This window comes from Cornus florida, unplaced genomic scaffold (genome assembly GCF_030987335.1).
Source record: "Cornus florida cultivar Cherokee Brave unplaced genomic scaffold, ASM3098733v1 CherokeeBrave_3.0.0_Hap2_Chr04, whole genome shotgun sequence".
NCBI classification, from domain to species: domain Eukaryota; kingdom Viridiplantae; phylum Streptophyta; class Magnoliopsida; order Cornales; family Cornaceae; genus Cornus; species Cornus florida.
In genome coordinates this window covers 65,564,932-65,579,110 of record NW_026775574.1, presented here as the reverse complement: position 1 = coordinate 65,579,110, position 14,179 = coordinate 65,564,932, and the positions used below count along the sequence as shown (strand labels likewise).

At 35.4% G+C, this 14,179-nt stretch overlaps 1 long non-coding RNA gene and 1 pseudogene across 1 annotated transcript; one reads left to right on the top strand and one right to left on the bottom strand.

Annotated features, from left to right (window-relative positions):
* The first annotated feature begins 1,010 nt into the window (after window positions 1-1,010).
* Window positions 1,011-9,660, top strand: LOC132303388 (serine/threonine-protein kinase PBS1-like; annotated as a pseudogene).
* A 170-nt stretch (window positions 9,661-9,830) lies between these two features.
* LOC132303389 (uncharacterized) lies at window positions 9,831-10,257 on the bottom strand. Its single transcript, XR_009481193.1, has 2 exons — window positions 10,119-10,257; window positions 9,831-9,978 (listed from the first exon to the last, which is right to left on the bottom strand). It is a non-coding gene; the product is annotated as an uncharacterized LOC132303389 (long non-coding RNA).
* Between the last annotated feature and the right edge of the window lie 3,922 nt (window positions 10,258-14,179).

Below are 14,179 nucleotides of genomic sequence, written 5' to 3'. Positions count from 1 at the left end.
ATATTGGCTTCCATTTTTGCAAATATATTTTTGACAATTAGAATTCCAACCCCAATAAGGAAGGGCAATTATGGTATTAAAAATAATAGGGATTAAAGTAGAAGCCTTTTTAATTTCATTTGGAGAGAGAGAGAATGAAGCTCCTATATAAATAGTAACATCTATTGAGCCTTGTATTTTGGGATTTAACTAAATAAATTTGCACATATATTGAGCCCTGTATTTGGGATTTAACTAAATAAATTTGACTATTCTTTCACTAAATTGCTCTTGCCGCGTTTTTATTTTGTTTATTTATATTTCCTTCTTTCTTTTATTTGGATAGTTCTTTTATTTGGATAGTTTTTATTGCTTATTTGAAGAGAGAGTATATATAGATTTATTTAGGAAACGCATCTCTAAGCTGTAAGTAAACGAATATGATGCATATATGTATAAGAAGAGGTGGAGAGATTTGTTAAGAAGTTTTTTATTTAGAGGAAGAATTATTATTCTATGAATATAACCATGGTATCAATTTTTTGGAATGAAAATCAATCTTATCTTTGCAATAAATTTATCCACCCGTGATTGATTCAAATTCGATCACAAAAAAATAAAAACCATTAAGTTAAACTTACAAAAACAAAATTTAATTAAACGATGCTATGAAATTAATTAATTAATTTTTTATTTTGTTTATTGAATCGTTCATTTGTCTATTTTTTTAATTGGATTTTATTTAGATTAATTAACTCTGTTTTATAAAATTTATTCTCACCGCTCACATATTAAAGTCATATCCCATTTTGTTGACAAACTATGACCCCGATGTTAGACTTTAATGTTTTTTCTTCTAACTTTTAGTTAATGCATAAATTTAATGTAAAAAGACATTATGATCATTAAGAGTCATTTATTTATAAGAGATATTTACGTTATTTTTATTTTTTTAAAATGGAAATGCACATTATTTACCTTATATATATATATGCGTGTGTGTATATATATAAATAAATAAATACATACAGATGCAAGAGACAGCAGACGGTTATGTAAAGAAGAGCTGAAGACAAAGCCGGCTAAAGCTCTGTCCCAATAACAATGTAAATTATCGTCTCTCACCGCAAGCAATACCTATACCCTTTCCTAATCTCTTCTGTTGTGGTTGCTCTTCCAACTTCGGCTCGTATTGATTTTGCTTTGCTTGTTTCTTTCTCTCACTTCCAATCTCGTCGACCTCTTCAAACTCATCGGAGAATTTCTGATACATATACATAGATTCATCTTTGAAATTATTACTGCAATAGCATGAAGGTTTGATCCATTTTGGGTTCATCGAATATCTGTAAAAAAAAGGATTTGAAGCTTTGGATTGGGAAGATTAATGGGGTGCTTTCCGTGTTTTGATTCGAAGGATGCGGAAAATCTTAATCCTCAGAAACCCTATGATGATCGAAATCATCATAAGATTGGCCACGCACAAGTCACTTCCAATATATCTAGATTATCTTCTGGTTAGTCTTTATATATATACATGTCAAACATATATACATGTCAAACAACAATATCTGTATATGATTTATTTTTATTTTTAATTATATAAATCCGATTGATCATGACTGACTGATTGTTTTTTATTTTGATATTGTTTATAAATGTTTATAAATATTCAGGACTAGTTGTTTTTTATTTTGATACTGTTTATAAGTATTATTTTTCCATGTCCTGAAATTAGATCCTCTTGTATAATCTATTGAAATTAGATGTGGAATAAGTGTTCAACTTATTCAAATGACTGAAACAATAATTAGATGTTTATGGGTTGTGTCACTTAGTGACACTATGAGCTTCATTTGGTGATTTAGTTTTCTAATGGTACTGCACTCCAAGTAGATCTTATCAGTGAAAGTTTGAAGTTTGGATTTTTTACTGATTTGGTTTGGATTATAGCATAACAGATCGTCCCTTATTTTATTTTATTATTTTGTTTTTTTTTTTTTGATCACCACTACTGACCCACGTAGTTCTGAAAAAGGCTTTGGTTGTTGTTGTTGTTGTTGTTGTTGTTGTGTTAATTTTTTTGTTTCACCAAAGCCACTGAACTTGCAAAATATGGGAGGTGTGCTGTAGGATTCTGAGATTTTGTGTTCTTGATATTGGTGTTGTTGATTGGGGATGACATGATTGAACAATTTATTGGTGCTTGATCTATACCTTCCTCTTTGTTTTAATTGGATTTGCAGGAGGAGATAGACTCAAATCAAGAAGCAATGTGGGGACATGGATGGAATCATCAGGTCAAAAGTTAGGGCCTGATGTTCCTAACGGTGCACAAACATTCGCATTTCGTGAGCTTGCTGCTGCAACAAAGAATTTCAGGCCAGAGTCTTTCTTAGGGGAAGGAGGATTTGGGCGTGTGTACAAAGGGCGGCTCGAGAGCACGGGTCAGGTAAAAGTTTTTGGTTCTTCCTTAAATTAAGAATGTTAGTTCCATATTGATTTGCAATATTAAGGAGGTAATTTGATTCAAATGAGGATTTTCATCATATAAATGAACATTTCATATGTTTTTCCAAATTCTTGTAGAAGGCAACAAATGCAGCATAGTTAGTTAATTGGGACAATCTAGAAGATTCTACACATAGAAAATGGAAACAATCTTCAATCCATTATAGTTTCAAATTAAACTCTTTCTTAAATAAAAAATCAAAATTTATTCAATAATTGGACAAAGAAAGTTTAAAACAGTAATCTGATCAAGTAATCTGATCAAGACATCTAAAAGTAAGGCATAAAGAACTAATATAGTGGGATACAGTATTAACTAAAAGGAAAATTGAAGAGAACATCTGACAGATCAGAAAACTCCAATGCTGTATTCTTTAAATTACATTGCCAGTCAAATTTCTCTTTCTGGTCTTCCCACAATATGGTTGATTAAACTTTCCCATTAGCAGTCTTCTTTTATATGTAAACTTCATTTTTGTATTCAAATCTGCATTTTCTGAGTTTACTTCTTCTTTTTTTTTTTTTTTTTTTTTTTTTTTTTTTATAAAAAAAAAAAAGAATTTTGGATTGATTTTCATTTGGTTAGTTAAGGAGTTTCAATTTAATCTTCAAATAGCACAATAAAAAAGTTTTTATTCAGTCAAAGTTTCAAATATGCCTAATACATTCTTACTAATAAAAAAAAAAAAGGTTTCAAATATGCAATTCAAGTCAAATATATACCAACTATATTAAATTCCTTATTATAACCTGGTTGGCCCCTCTTACTAATCGTAATTGAGCACTTTAAAATTATAAAAAAAATCTTTATTATAATAATTTTATTAAGAACTCAAGCTCCAAAATATTTATTGATCATTCCTCTACTTAAGTTGAGCTCTACTTTCTGGCGAAAATAGTATTTGCTGGTGCTTTGTATTGAGGTGATTACTGTTTTATCCATAACTTTTTCCCCCCTACCATCATAAGTAGAGTTACAACCCATCATTTAATTGTTATCCATATGTATAATTTTACTCTGTTAGTTGATATCTGTCCCTAAAATTCTTAGGTGTATTTGATATTTGGGAAAAAGGTAGATCAGATTCTTATATAAAGAAATTTTCTACCTGCAAACTTCATGAAGAAGTTTTCAATTACAGTAGAGCAACTTAGATTTGAAATTAATACTGGTGTATACTTCATTTTCTTCTCATTATGTAATTTCTTTAATTATTCAAAGAAAGTAGGAAGGTGATTATTTGAAGGTGTACTTCATTTTCGTCTCACTAAAAAATTATTTGAACAAGTATCAAATGGCTCGACCTGTAAGTAATGTATTATATATATATATATATATATATATATATATATTCTGGAAGGTAACCCACCCACCCAACCAACACCCACCACCCCCTCCCCACCCAATCCAACCCACCCACTCACATTTGTCCTATTGGGGATTTGCACCCTCAACTTTCCATTTGGAAGGAAGGAGACACCACTTGGGTTAAGGACTTGGTATAATTTATACCTTATATAGTAAGTTGCAGACTCTATAAGAAGACCTGTGTTCTTTTATTATAGAAGTTACTTAACCAAAAAAAAAATTATAGAAGTCAAACAAGTCATATCATTTGGAATATGAAAAGAAATTTTAAGGCATGATAGGATACATGTAGCATATTGTGTGTTCAACAATAACTAATATAAATATAAGAATTTGGGTGGTCCGGAAATAACACGTTCTAGGTTGGTCGTCGTCTTAATGTGGATGTTGATATGGATTTTTGGGACAACGAGAAAGGATTACATTCGTATAACGGTTGAGGTAGCACCTATTGGATATAAATGAAAGAATTGATTTTATGTTTGATCTTGTGTTGGGAAGAAAAATAACTGCACTAATGATGAAGAGTGACTTGATCCGCGTTGATGTTTATTGTAGAAAGTAGAAAAAGGAATATGTCAGAAAGTACAGAATGACGAAAAAATATTCATGTCAGAAAGTACAGAATGATGGAAAAAGATTCATGTAACCAGTGTCAAATAGTTGTATTAAGGCTTTATTGAGTTGATCTGAGTTCTAATCACTAATATTTTTGCTCTTTTGTATTGCTTATTTGATGAGCATTCTCTCATCTTAATGCAGATGTTGATGAATTTGTGAGAAGACGAGAAATGATTAAATTCGTAAAACGGTTGAAGTAGCACGTATTGGATATAAAATGAAAGAGAAAATGAATTAAAATGGTTGAGTTGATTTGAGTTCTAAGCACTAGTATTTTTGCTCAATATTTTTCCTTGAAGTGGACTTGATCCTCCATGCTCTTTAGATTTTGAGAAAGCTATATGTCATGTAAATCGTGGAATCACTTGACCTCCCCGTCCCCCACCCCCACCCCAGAGAAAAAAAGCTATAGTTGTTTTGGTTTCTCTTGACTTTCCATATGTGCTGATAAAGATGTGCTTTACATAGGTTGTTGCTGTTAAACAATTGGACAGAAATGGGCTTCAGGGCAACAGGGAATTTCTTGTGGAGGTTCTTATGCTCAGCCTTCTACATCATCCTAACCTAGTGAGTTTGATTGGGTACTGTGCTGATGGGGACCAACGGCTTCTTGTCTATGAATTCATGCCCTCGGGATCATTAGAAGATCATCTCCACGGTAACGTTTTATTATATTATTCTCTTTATCTGATAAAAATTTCTTTCTCATTTTTATTTTTTTGTTGTTGTATAAAGTGCAATTTGTAATTATGGAGTTACTAGACTATAATCAAGCCCTGTTTTGTTACGCTTTGTTTGTAAGTACAAATATGTCCAGAAATGTTGTAGCGTGGTAGTAAACTTAAAGTACTGGTAAAGGTTGAGTTTGAAGATTCAATTCTTAGTGGCTGTCAATCCTACAAGGGTCAATTCTTGATATTGAGAAATTAAGACTAAATTTAATTTTTATTATTGCAATAAAAATCAACAATGGAACCGGCTATGAACCACAAAGCATGTGGTTGGTGATGGGAGATGTCTTAATTTGCTTATGTGGGAATGCAAGGAAGATTAGGAAAGATAAGAACACTAGTAAAAAGTTCTTGGATCTAGTGGGCCTTAGTGATGAAATAATTGTGGCTAAGCGAAAAGAAAAAAAATTATGCTGGGGTGATGAGAATAGATTACACTCTTATGCTACAATTGAAGCATCACTTTTGACTAGGTCAAATTGTGAGGTTTTTGTTTCTAAACCAAAATAGTTGAGATGATACTATTTATACCAAAATTATCAGTTGAATGCCACTGGAAGACTGACGTGTGACCAGTTACTAGGGGAAGACTGAGATGTGGGCCGATCATGTTGGGTTAGAGTATATTTCAAGATTGTTGATTGAGAGGCCAATCAAAGGCTGAACCGTGACATATGTTATGATGAAAGTGTTTGCTATGATGTGGAGTCTTTAGAGACTAGAAACTTGAATGGTTCTAGTAGACGTCAAGTTAGGTTGCAACTACCCTATCTTCATGCAACCTCCTAGAGAGATTTTATGGGATAAGATAACCACTCATGAAGTTGGGGGAATTCTGCATGAAAGACAACTAACCAAAGTGAAACACCAGAACGTGGGTTTATGGAAGTTATAAGCTGAGCATAAAACTAGGAAACAAGTTGGTTTTAACTACCCTATCTTTATGCAACCACTTAGAGAGATTTTATGGGATTAGGTAACCACCATGAACCATGAAGTTAGTGGAGTTTTGTATGAAAGACAACTCAGCTAATCAAAGTGCAACACCAGAACGTGGGTGTAAGGAAGTTATAAGCTGAGCATTAGATTGGCTGTGAAAGAATGTGGTAGCAGCTACAAGTAGTTATTCCAGTACACACACAAGACTGGTAGTTGAAGAACATGATGGTAGTTGCTGGAAGTTACCATGCTGAAGAAATTACCTACTTGAATCTCTATAAAAGTTAGAAGTAAAGACAAATGAATCCCCTCCTCAACACACCAACAGACTACATTACTTGTCAAATTTCATTTCTTGTTATTACATTTTGTTTGGCAACAAATATTTTTGTGCTTCCTTTCGGCCAAAGGTATGGAAGTTATAAGCTGAACTTAAAACTAGAAGTGAATGAATGTGGTAGCACCTACAAGAAGTTATTCCGGTAAACGCAGAATACTGGTAGTTGAAGAACATGATGGGAGTTGCTGGAAGTTACCAACTTGAATCTCTATAAAAGGTAAAGTAAAGACCAAATGAATCCTCTCCTCAATTCATCAACAAACTACATTACTTGTCAAATTTCATTTCATGTTATTACATTTTGTTTGGCAACAAATTATTCTTAATTTCTTAAAGTACAACAACATATATATATATATATATAATATATTTCTTATTTGCCGTGTTCTTGTCCGAATTTTTTAGAATTTTCGGTGTTGCTGTATCCGTGTCGTATCCGTGTCCCATATTCGTTTCCGTGCTTCTTAGCTCGCAGCCATACTTGGAATATTGTTTGGCAAGTATTCCATTTCATTGGATTCTTTGTGAGTCCTAGCATGGCCGCATTTTCTTTTGTTCTAAACAAAGAACAAAAATATTTGTTGCCAAACAAATACATTGTTTTTAAAAGAAAAGCCTGCTTTCAGGCAGAAAAACTCTGTGCATTACTAGACCCAAATAGCTGAAGAAGACACTGTTAATTATGCGAAGCGTGCTTTTTTTCAGTCTCTCTCTCTTTCTCTCCTTTTCTTGGTTAAAAAAGGGGCTCAAGCCCTAAACAGAAACTAACAGAGAGAAGAACCATCTCTGACAATCCCATCCCAATGCAATAGACTTCAGACTTACTCATCCTTGTAGAAGGGATGCTGGTAGATCAACAAACACTCCTCGAATGCTTTGAACCCTTAGTACTGTGATCGAGACCTCCTTTTCCTTCAAACCTGAATTTTGTGAAGGCTAGAAGAAATTCTGCTTATCTTATCAATCTGTAATATGGTGTAGACTCTGAAGATTCCGTGTTCATCATTAGAAGAACATCACCCTAATCACTCTCATGTTTAAGAGTGTGCTCTTAAAAATACACAATTAGATCCCTAAAAAAGCTTCATTGTTCATGTAAAATATGAAAATCTTGTTTTTCCAATTGAAGCAATCAATCTTCTATAGGGTTAGAGATAGATATGTTATATATGTACTAGAGAGCCCTTTCAATAGGGTAAAAAGAGGTTTTAAAATCATACAAGTACTTCCCTAATTATTTGGGTAAAAATAGTTAACCTAAAAGTTACCAAAACACATTCAGAAAAATGCATCCAGTTTTGTTCAGAACGCAACCGGTTCTGTTATAAACACAAACCGGTTCTATTTTTGCTCTGGCCTAAAAATTGACCTGTTTTGACTCCAAAAAGTTCAATGCTCTCACAACCAACCCAAAACATATAAATTTAATTTGTCCTCATTCACATGCCTGAAATATTCAACAGTAAGAGGCACTTGAGCTTCAGCTCTAAAAGACCGAGACTCAATATAAACGAAGATACAACTCGATCATCAAGTTTTGACTCCGAACAATGCCAATATTACAAATACGTATCTCACACATTTCAAACTGATGTGCCTGTATAATATTCCTTGTTCTATTGAAGGAGATTAATAGGAAGATTTGTTTTCTCTTGGATTTTATACGAATGAGTAATTTTTTTATCTCTTGCTTCATAATATCTATGATGTGTTTTACCACTACCGTCAGAGTGGAATGGACTATATTCTCACTAATATTTAAAATGATCTTTCACAGATCTTCCACCTGATAAAGAACCATTAGATTGGAACACAAGAATGAAAATTGCTGCTGGTGCTGCCAAAGGTTTGGAATACCTCCATGACAAAGCAAAACCTCCAGTTATTTATAGGGACTTCAAGTCATCGAACATCTTATTGGATGAAGGATATCACCCAAAGCTTTCTGACTTTGGGCTTGCGAAGCTTGGTCCTACAGGAGACAAGTCACATGTTTCCACAAGGGTCATGGGCACTTACGGATATTGTGCTCCTGAATATGCCATGACAGGACAGTTGACTGTGAAGTCCGATGTCTACAGTTTTGGGGTAGTCTTCTTGGAGCTTATTACCGGATGTAAAGCCATTGACAGCACCAGACCTCAACGAGAACATAATCTTGTCACATGGGTAATCCTCTTAATCATCTTGTAGTTTATTTGCCTATATGGTAGGCCATTTCTCCTACAACTGTATACACTTTATTGCTTGTGTAACAATTGAGTGGTGGTAATGTTCTTTGTATTTGCAGGCACGTCCCTTGATCAATGACCGACGGAAATGTGCAAAGTTGGCAGACCCACGACTGCAGGGTCGGTATCCGATGCGGGGACTCTACCAGGCTCTATCTGTGGCATCCATGTGTATCCAAGAACAGGCTCTTGCCCGTCCTCCCATTGGGGATGTGGTCACTGCCCTCTCTTATCTGGCAAACCAGGCCGACCATAGCTACAGATCATCCAGGGACAAGGATAATAAAAGAAGCAAAGATGAGAGAGGTGGAAGAATATCAAAGAACGAAGATGGGGGAGGCTCTGGACGTACGTGGGACCTGGAAGCGTCTGAGAGGGATGATTCTCCAAAAGAAACAGCAAGGATGTTAAAAGGGGATTTGGAAAGAGAACGAGCTGTTGCAGAGGCAAAAATGTGGGGAGTTTCTATGCCCAAGGCAGTTTCGATGGCACCAATGGGTAAATAACCAAATGTACATTACCAGGCTCTGTTTCGCTGCTTTTCTGGTTGCATCTGGAGGGAGTGAAGAAACATTAAAAGCCATCTTCCATGAGCACGTCTGTTTGAACAGCTCTTGCACAAGTTTTTCCTTCCAATACCGAGGGTGAGAATTGGGGCCAAACACATACTTCTCCTTTTCACATTTGTTTTCCTTTTCTTGGAATATAGAAGAAGAAAGCAAGGAAGAAGAGTGTAATTTAACGGTTAGAAGAACAAGAGCAGAAGTTTAGGTCTTCTTTCAAAATTTTGAGTGATCATGTCCATGTTTTACTTATGCTATCTATCACTTCTAGGCTTCTTCCACATTAAACATTCTGTTGTGCATAATCTTCTTCAGCAAACATGTTATTAACTAATTGAGATGCTACATTAGTAATAATACGCATTTATGCCATCAACCTGTGATTCATCTTGCTATTTTCCAACTAATTTTTATTTTGTCATAATGATTAGCAATATAAATGTAAAGTTGTTGTATTCTTGATTTAATGGTGTGAAGCGTTGTAAGTATTGTATTCGTAAATGGACAGTTGTCAAAATGAGGAAAAATGTGGTGTATCCAGGATCATAAAAATTACCCCCCTCTTTTATACAAAGTCAATTTCCTCAAATATACAAAAAAAAAAACTCCAAATAAAAAAAAATATAACTAACAACGCCGACTTTTTATTCTAAGCCCGTCTCTAGCGATCCTCGTTCATCTTCGGTACCTGAAACTGGAGGGTGTTGAGACAAAAGTTCCAGTAGGAAAAATCATAAGGTGAGTATAAACAAAATAAATATGCATTTAATAAAAACATTTCATAAAACATTTAATCAAAACCTCCCATGCCATTCAAGGTATAGAGAACCCTACACTGAAAAGAGATTTCCTCACTGAATCAACAAGTCCTCAAGCTCAGCCTCCTCTGCAACTCTCAGCTCACTCACTGTTTGCTCAAACTCTCTGTCGCTCTATTTTTCTCTCTCAAACTTCTCTAATTTTTCTTCTGTCTTTGTATACACACCAAGTCACAAGCACCCAATTATATAGGCAAATTGTATCGACACACCACTATCACCAACAGTTGACCATCACTGTTACATCACCAGACAAAGCCAAAACTTACTCCAAACAGACCACCCACGTGAACAGCCAGCACCCAAATGAATTTTAACCACAACCCTCCTAGTAGGCCCTACCAAAAGTCGTTTCATTTGCTATTTCCTCTCAACCAAGCAACAGCCCACGTGAACAAAAGCAAAAAGAAAATTGGACCAAAAAAACCGCCCCATTTCACACGAACTTTTCCTTTCTTCTTTTCTTTTCCATCATTTCACCAACCTCCCATTTACCAACTCCATCAAAGTATATATAAAATAGGTGACAGAAAAATCAAAACCCATTGAATCACTTTTAGTGGATACCATGTCACCACCATGCTATGTGGGACGTCAAAACCCAAAACTAAATCAAAAATTCAAAAGCCACTAACTTTAATAAATAATTAATTAATTTAGACAGTCTAAAAAATAATAAACTAATTAAATTAAAATTCTAAAAATTCGGGTCATCACACCTTTCTCCCCATGCTATGTCTCAAACCTTTCTCCCCATGCTATGTGGGACGTCACACCTATAGTCCACCCATTGACTTTAGTTTGTGAGCACATTCCCGTGAGATTTTAGCTCCAATCAACTTCTATAAATGTTTAGACTACAGAAACTTCATGAAGATCTTGTTTAGGTCAGCAATGGTGCTTTTAGGAAGAATGAATATATTTACCCAGTTGATGTGAATGCTGCTGACTAGAACTGATCTGAGATGTCGTGGCCTACCAGCATATGAAAGATACTTGTTCGTCCAATGAGGGACTCTGGCTGAGATCCTTTCTAGAGGAGATTGATAGTACTGCCCTAATCCTTGTAGAAATAAAAGGTACCCCAAATGTCTAATTAGCAAAAGATCCTACATCTAAGCTTTGCAAGGATGAGATGTTGAAGTCCGGATGGTTCAAAAAAAAAAAAAAATTCAGTTGCTTTTCTTTAATATTCTTTTTGATTTGATAGCTTGGAACGAAGTCCTCGGGCAGGTGTAATATACTTTACACGAGAGGTCAAAAGGCGGTGCCCGTATGGGGTGGATCTTTATTTGCCCAACAAAGCAAAGGCTAGCTGAAGTCCACAAACTCCAAACCCAAACCTAATAGCCCTTATCTCGTGAGCACCTGAATGTTCCTTCGAACTACTGTCAAACTTCCAGCGAAGAAAAACCCTTTCAAAAACATAGATTAACGGGCAAACCCAGGGTAGCCCCGACTTCCATAGGTCCTTGGTTCGCCAGGGGAAGACGGATTGGATCAAGAGGCGTCCCCTCTCCCCTCTCCTACCTATTCCTCAAGAACTTCGCACATTTTTAGCGCGCTGCCACTGAGTTCAGAAAAGCGCTTAGGTGCTATGTCTTTATCATCCCCTACCTATAGAGGCTAATCCGCTAAAGGCGTCTGCCACTCATCCGCGCGGCGTAAAGAATCGCAGGATAACTCTTCCAATACCATTTTGCTTCTTCTAAGACCGAATCCTTTCATTCGGCAAAACAACTTCAACCCCGTTCTCTGGCTTCTTCCTCCGCCTTGACTAGATCAATGTATAAACGATGGCATTCGGCAGAGCCTTTTTGTTTGAAAACCTAAAGGAATGTGCGGGAACAAAAGCAAAATCAACGGCTGTCAAATGAGTAAACCTTGCTAGGTGCTAAACTCCGATGCCATTTTGGCAGGTACACAGGATGAACTTGTGTGCTTGTAAGCTTTGATGCTTACTTCTAGATAGATCCACAGGCACCTTTAAGCGGTGTCAGTATCTCTTCTTTCACCTAGCTTCTCACTTCCAAGCGATCCCCCATCCAGGATTTATAGAAATGCTATATGAATTATGTTTTATATTTCATAGGAGATCCTGGGGGAAAGAAAGAAAACAGGACCTCTGTATGTTACTGGCTTGAAGTGAAATTGGATTTCTTTGGGACAAGCTTGATGACGAAGATCTCTCAGTCGAATCCTAGTTTTAGGTACAGGCCGAGGAATGGTTGTCCGATGGAGAAAGAGACCCATCTCGGAAACGGATTTGAGGAGAAATCCACAGCTACTCTTGAAGACTAACTGAAAGTCTAGAGAGTTTATAGAATTTTTCAAGAGCTTATTTAAGAACTTGGATAGTTAGAGACTATGTATCTATGAAAAAGAAAAAGTGAATCTTCTATAAATTAATGAGAGGTGAGAAAGGCCAAGTTTTTTACACTTCCAATCGAACTTGAAAGAGGGGTTCAAAAAAATATATATATATATATATTTTTTTTTTTTTTTTTTTTTTTTTTTTTTTTTTAATGCAAAAGAAGTCCATAACTATTACAAAGAGAGAGTGAGAGAAAGTGGATCACCCTGCCTTAACCCTTTAACATCATTAAAATAGCCAATTCACCATTTAATGAGACTGTAAAGGAGGGAGAAGTGATACACTCCTTGATCCATGATGAGAACAAAGGAGGAAAACCTAGGAGAATCAGAACATCAATGATGAAACCCCTACTGATTGAGTCAAAGGCTTTCTTCAAATATCCCTTTACATCATGTCTAGGTGAAGGAGAAGGCCTATGGTATTCATGGAGGAGTTCCTAAGTAAGTAAAACACTGTCACTGATTTTTCTACCTTTAACAAAGGCAGTCTGTGATGAATCAATAATGTGGGGTACACTTTTGAACTTATTGGCTAGAAGTTTAGCTATAGAGTTGTACATGAAATTACAAGAAGAAATGGGCACGTAGTCATTTAGGGAAGAAGGGTTTTTTATTTTTTATTTTATTATTATTATTTTTTGGAATTTTAAGCAACTGTATATTAATAAAGGGTAGGGAAGAAGGGTTTTGGCATTTGGGAACCAATGAAATGTAGGAATAATTTATTTCCTTTAATAACTTTCCCATAAAAAAGGAATTCCTGTCATGCCCCGAATCTAAGTGACCCAATTCATGAGTGAAATGATATGAAACCCGAACCTGAGAACCAAGTGCAAAAGCTAAAACTAAAGTCAAACTAACCTAGACTCAAATGCGAAAGCAAAAATGCTGAAACTAAAGCCCACATTAGGCTACATAACTAACGTAACCATGAATGATGTACCAAATGGAGTCCATAAACGTCATACCAAACATATATGAACATCCTATAGGGTACTAGGCTCTAGAGGAAAAGTTTCATCAAAAGTAAGCATTTTTAGCATAAGAAAATTATGACCAGTCCTGAATAAAAGGGTTATAACTCAAGCCATGTTTGGAATAATTGAATGATACTGGAACCATTGAAAATCTGGTTTTGAGACGATCAATTTGAGCACAATAATGACCTAACTTGGATTTGAAATGAGTAAGTTATGGCCAATTGAAGTTCGGCCATCAAAACAGGTGCTATGAACATGAGCAACTACGATTGATTCTAGGGCAACTGCGATCGGTTGTAGGGAACTTAACTTTTTGGTTTTGGACCCGAAAAAGGTGCAATCGATCGTAGGGTGTCCTACGGCACCAAAAAATCTAGTTTTTGGTGCCTAAGGCCTTGGGCACCTCCTAGGCCAACATGAATGCATCAAAGGTGTGCTAAAACATGAATCCAAGTCCCTCAACAATCAAGAATGATGGAATGAAAGAAAATAACAATGGTGCTGGTAAGACACTCTACCACCCTACCATTTTTTTTTTTTTGATAAGTTACCACCCTACCATACTAGTATCCATCTATGATATACATCATACATAAAAATGGCAAAGATATCAAGGAAAGCATACATACTTACAAAATGATAATTACAATAAGTCATTGGTCTACATGGTCTCATTACATATCTTAAAAATGAAGTGACAAGAGGCAAGGATATACAGGAG